General features: G+C 40.6%; 1 non-coding gene across 1 annotated transcript; it reads left to right on the top strand.

The window, feature by feature from the left end:
* The first annotated feature begins 404 nt into the window (after positions 1-404).
* LOC142875765 (U6 spliceosomal RNA) lies at positions 405-511 on the top strand. Its single transcript, XR_012923058.1, has one exon. It is a non-coding gene; the product is annotated as a U6 spliceosomal RNA (small nuclear RNA).
* Positions 512-6,426: the final 5,915 nt, after the last annotated feature.

Genomic DNA, 6,426 nt, shown 5'->3' with positions numbered 1-6,426 from the left:
GAAAGTTCCTGAATTCTGTGTTTATTACCATGGGGAGAACTCAGCATCAGACTACAGTCTTCTGAAGTATTTCATCGTTGTTTGGTTGCCACATGGAAAGGCCAGGTTAGTATAGAAGGATTTTAACTTTTGAGTCACCTAGGAAAAATCAGGGGTGCTACCCTTCAGGACCAGGAGAGTAAACTAAAGTAGTTATTTTCTCTCTCTTCCCATTTCCCCTCACACCAATGAATCTTTCTATTAATAATTTTAGTTCCATAGATGGAGAAATAAATATTATAACAGCAAAACTGTCTCTAAAAGATAAATAGCATCACAATCTAAAATATCCACACATCTAGCTTTAAATCCGCTAGTAGGATTTGAACATTACCAACCACTGAGGAGCTCTAAAGAATTCTGGAGTGCTCACTTCAGCAGCACTTATACTAATATTAGAATGATACCAAGAAAGTTAGCATGGCCCATGTGCAAGGATGACATGCAAATTCATGAAGAGTTCCATTTTTTTAATTAAAAAAGACACTTGCACTTGAGTGTGTATAGCAGCACAATTCACAGTCACAAAGATGTAGAAATAACCCAAGTGCCCATCAATATGAGTGGGTTAATAAAATGTGGTGTATATATATACTATAGAGTCTTCTCAGCCATTAAAAAATGGTGAACTAATACCTTTTGTAACAACCTGGAAGGAACTGGAGACCATCCTCCTAAGTGAAGTATTATAAGAATGGAAAACAAACACCACATGTATGCGCTATTAAATTGGAACTAAATGATCAACACTCATGGTAGTGTTGATCAAACACTGGTAGTAAAATTCAATGAAAATCAAACAGGTTGGGGGGAAGAAGGGATGAGTAAATTCATACCTAACAATGCACACTATCTAGGTGATGGGCACACTTATAACTTTGACTCAAACTGTACAAAAGTAATTCATGTAACCAAAACATTTGTACCCCCATAATATTCTGAAATAAAAAAAAATTCTAGAGCATCCACAGGATGCTTGATATCTTCATATCTCAATAAATTTTTCTATCAGTTTTTGAAACTGGTATCTTTTAGAGTTTTTAGGATAAGCCACACAAAGGTTTTTTTGATGCCCCCAAAAGTTCCAGCAGCTTCTTTTAAGCATGTTCTCGAGGCTCCCAAAACTTGAAACCAGTTGACCCCAGCTAAGCACAATTGTTCAAAAATACCCAGGCCACACTCTTCCCAGAGCATATTGTCTTCACTGACAAGGCTGGCCCACCCCGCCCTGGGAAAGACCTTTGCCTCTTACACTCTGTGTGGAGGAGGGGTGGGGCAGATGCCACCAGAAGCCAAGGGAAAGAAGTAATAAATCCCCTCCAAAATGCCCATGTCGTATTTGAAACGAATCTGAGTCCTCCACTCTATTGGCAGAAGATGCTAAGTCTTATAGTTTGAAGGTGTCTCCCAAAGTTCATGTGTTGGAAACATTCCCCGATGCAGCAAGTGCTGATAGGTGAGACCTTTAAAGAGTGATTAGGTCATGAGGGTTCTGCCCTTGTGAGTGATTAATGCTGTTACCCTGGGAGTGGGTTTGTTTACGAGGGAGTGTGTTCCTGGTCAAAGGATGAATGTGGCCTCTTCCCTCTCTCAGGCACTGCCCTCTCACCCAGGTGACGCTGTCCACTGTGTTGTGACACAGCTAGACAGCCCTCACCAGATGCAGCCACTTGATCTTGAATTTCGCCGCCTCCAGAACCATGAGCCAAATAAACTTCTGTTTTTTACAAATTAGCCCTTTGGGCAGAGACTCCAGCAAGCCAGGCGAGGTGTGTCCCTCCAAGGTGGCATCAGTAGGCCCACCCAACTGGGCCATTCTGATTTAAACCAAAAGCCTTTTGGACTTTTAATGGTAATTTGGTTATCAAAGGGAATCTGCTTAAGAATGATTTTATCATACTCCATGAATAAGCTCATAAGTACATAATAAGCTCACAGTGCTTAGTATCCAGTGAGGTGTCACCAGGCACGCACAAGCAGGAAACACAACTCATAACCAGGGAAAAAATTCATTCAATAGAAATAGACCCTGAAATGGAAGAAACGATGAGCTAGCAGCAAGAGCATGGAAACGGTGATTCTAAATATGTTCCACATGTTCCAAAATGTAGAGGAGAACATAAGCATAATGAGAGAAATGTAAGCTATAAAAAATAACTCAAATATAATTTCTGCAGATAAAATAATGTGAAATGAAAATACAGTGGATGCAATTAACAGATTAGACAATGAGAAAAAATTCAGTGAATTTGAAGATATAGCAATGGAAATTACATAATATGAGACACATAGAGAAAGACTTTTTAAAAAGTTAACAGCATCAGTGGCCTGTGGGATGATATCATGAGGTTTCATATACATTTAATTGGAATCAAAGGGGGAAAAGAAAAAGGGAAGAGAAAAATTTGAGGAAATAATGGTTGATTTTTCAAAATTTGATAATAAACATAAACCCAGGGATCCAAGAAGCTCAGTAAACTCCAAGCTATACAAATCTAAAGAAAACCATGCCAACTGGTGATAAAGAGAAAATTTTAAAAGCGGCCATAGAAACAGATGCATTGCATTTAAAAGATCAAAGGTAAGAACTACAACAAACTTATCTCCAGAAACTATGCAGTCAAGAAGACAAAAAAGCAACATCTTTAAAGTACTAAAATAAACACTCCATCAACCTGGAATTCTTTGCCCAGCAAAAATATATTACAAAAATAAAGGTTAAATAAAGTCCTTCAGACAAAAATCGAAAAGAACTTATCTCTGGAAGATTTGTAGTTCAAGAAATACAAAAACAAGCTCTTCGGGCAGAAGGAAAATGATACCAGATGTCAATCTGGAAATCTGGGTATATAGGGTGTCCCAAAAGTCACCATTCATAAGGGAAAGTGGGAAATTATAGCTAAATGTACCTTTATGCACAAAATATTCATTAAAAATTTTACAAAATTTTTCCTTTGTAAGGAGACTTTTGGTACATCCTGTACACTAAAGAATTTAAAAACTCCTAACAATAGTAAATACATGGGCAAACTAAAAAAGACTTTTTTCTTACATTTAATATATTTAAAAGCTAATTGTTTAAAGCAAAAGTAATGGCAATGCAGTGTGGGATTTATATAAACAGAAGTAAACTATATGTGAAAATAGTTTAAAGACAAAAGGAGCTAAAGAGAAGAATACTGTTGTAAGGTTCTTATGATGCATAAGAAGTGTGATAATATTATTGGGAGGTTGTTTTAAATTATGGATTAAATTATAAATCCTAGAGCAACTACTAAAGAAACAAAGCATGAGATTAAACCAATAGTGGAGTAAAATAAAATTATAGAAAATAATTTACCCAAAAGGAGAGGGAAAGAGAAAGAGGGAATGATGCTCAGTAATAAAAAGGAATGAACACCCATGAATCTCAATTGCATTTTTGCCAAAAGAAAGAAGCCAATCTCAATAGCCCACCTATAAAATGGAGTCCCATATGATTCCAATTATATGACATTCTAGAAACGGCCATAGTATAGAGACAGAGAACAAATCTGTGGGTGCCAGGAATCAGAGTTTAAAGGGAGTTTAACTATAAGGCAACACAAAAGAATTTTGGAGGGTAATGGAAATGTCCTATACCTTGATTGTGGTAGTGGCTCTACAACTATACATGTGTTAAAACTCATAGAATTGTACACTACAAAGGCCAACTTTTACTGTAATTATTTCTAAAAAACCTGATTAAAAAAAGATAGTACTACTACACACTCATAAGAATCACTAAAATTTTAAAACTATCAATACGAAGTATTGTCAAAGGGAATTTTTATGCATTGTTGATGGGAGTGAAAATTTGTGCAGTCTCTGTGGCATTACCTGCTAGAGTTGATTCCTGAGTCCCCGATACCCATCAGTTCCGTTCCAAGGTATGCGTCTAAGAACTGCATACATGTGCTCACCGGGAGGGAGGTAAAAGAATATTCCTAGCACCATTCTTTGTAAAACCCCAGATTGATAACAACGTAAATGGAGTTGATGAGCAGCATGGACAAACACTGTGGCACATTCATCGACAGCTTACAACGCGACAAGATCCTGCGGACCGCGGCTGCAATCGACACCACCGCAGGGGAGTCTCAGCCACGGTGAGCTAAAGAAGCCAGCCTGAAACGTCTGCATTACATCCAAAAGAAGTAAAAATTCTTCATGGAGGTACAAGCTGGATAACAGAGGGAGGGGCAGCATGGAGAGGAAAGACTGAGGAAGGAATTTGCAGGATGGTAATTTGATTTGATTTTCCCTGACTGGGTAGTGATTACACAGGTGTGTTCACTTTGAGATAATGCATTGAGTTTTACGAGCTATGCACTTTGCTGTTTATGTGTTATATGCATTGTTAACAAGTTCTATCAACTATATCAACTTATGTTCATCAATTTAGTAAAATATCTAGATATCTGGACAGGTGGGTGAGTGGATGATCCATGGTGGGTAGATAGGCAGATGCACAGGTATAGATGTACAGCTGACAGTACCTTGTTTAAAGAACATGGGGGTAAAGAAGAAATTGTGACATTGTTTATAGAGCTTTTAACTGACAAGTAATTTGATGTTTTCTAGTAAATTTGAGATGTTAGCAGCTATACAGCTAATCTAATTATTAGGCAAATATCTGAGTAAACTTCTCATGCACGAAGCGACATCCAGTGAGTGGCCTCAGACACTGTGCTCGTGCCCACTAGACAAGACCAAGGTGCTCCCATCTGTCCACTGCGGGGCTTCACCAGCCAAACCACGCTGTGCACATTCTGTGCTGATCAGGCCTCTCATCTGGGTGTCTTAGTACAAGTGACATGAAATTGATAAATATCCATAGAAATAATCTCATGCTTAAAACTTTGTTGTTCTCTTAGAACAAAAATGGTTTTGGAGGTTGGTTGTACTTGCAAAAATTAAAGTAAAACAAAATAAACTATGAATCAATAGGGTAATAGAAATACAGAATACAGAACATTCTCCAGTTGAACGTCATACAGCAAGAAATACAAGTGAACTGAAACTGCACACGCAAATACAAATCACTCTCACTGATTTAATGTTCACAGGAATAGGATAAATTCAAGTTGCAGAAGAATAAAAAAATTAAGAAAACTGGAGTGGCTGTATTAAGATTGGTAAAAGATTTTAGAACAAGGAGTAAATAGAGACATTTCAGAATGATAAAGGAGTTAGTTAATTAAGAAGACATAACGATCATAAATGTGCCTAACGACATATGCCTACCGACAGAGCTCTAAAGTATATGAAGCAAACTAAAGTTGAAATGAACTGGCATCACCAACCCATCAGATCGGCAAAATCATAAATTCTGACAGTACCAAGTGTTGGCAAGGACAGGGAGTGATGGCGATCCAAGCACACTGCTTGTAAAGACATGCATTAACACAAGCGCTATTTTAGTTATCTATTGACATATGACAAAGCATCGAAAACAGAGTGGCTTAAAACAAAAAGCCTGTATTTTCTCACGGTGTCATGTGTCAGGAAGGCAGGACTGGCTTAGCGGCATGTTCTGCCTGAGGGTCACTCATGAGATTGAATCAAGATGTCGGCTGCGGCCACACGTGTCTGGCCTCCTCAGTCAGGCAGTCTGAGAGGAGGTGGATCCTCCTCTCCCAAGGGGAGCCCTGAAGACGAGTGACCAAACATGCCAGCAGAGAAAACCCCTGCCCACACCCACCGCAGAGGCAGCTCACAGGCATTGCCAAGGAGAGGCCCCACATGTGAGGGGCTAAGGCACAAGCTTAGAATCAGGTTGCCTGGGTTCACATCCCCACTGGATCGCTATTTACTCAGTGACTGAGCCGGCCACTCTGACCCTCAGTATCTTCGTCTGTAGACTGGGGATCATGCTGATCCCAGCCTCACACAATGGTGGTAAGGGTTAGGTTGTCACTATCCCCAGTGCCTGGCACCCATGAAGTGCTCAGTAGTGTCAGGCACTGCCACCATCACTCTCTGGTCTCCTTGGCCACAGCCCCTCACTGCTGAACAGAGACTGAAGCCTAGGGACTGCCTGCAGCAGACTCTAAGCATGGTAGACGGCCGTGAGCCCGGCTGGGATGGCCGGGGGCAAGTCCCTCCCGTTCCTAGAGGCTAGGGAGGTCATACCCACTGCGCTTCCTCCCACCCAGCAGGCCTGGAAAAGCCGTGAGAGGAAACCTGCGGGGGTGCAGGCCCCTCGGCACCTGGGAGGCTCGGGCTCTGCGGCTGCGGCTGGAGCGTCACACGCACGGAAGCCCGGGCTTAACACAAGACGACTCCTAGGCCAAGGGGCTGAAATGGGTTCAGACGACCAGGCAAATGTGGCTTAACTGGGAAAAAGTGACGCCCTCCTTCCTTGCG

Source organism: Microcebus murinus, chromosome 14 (genome assembly GCF_040939455.1).
Source record: "Microcebus murinus isolate Inina chromosome 14, M.murinus_Inina_mat1.0, whole genome shotgun sequence".
NCBI lineage: Eukaryota > Metazoa > Chordata > Mammalia > Primates > Cheirogaleidae > Microcebus > Microcebus murinus.
The sequence above is the reverse complement of the archived record's forward strand: the minus strand, read 5'-3'. Positions and strand labels throughout refer to the sequence as shown.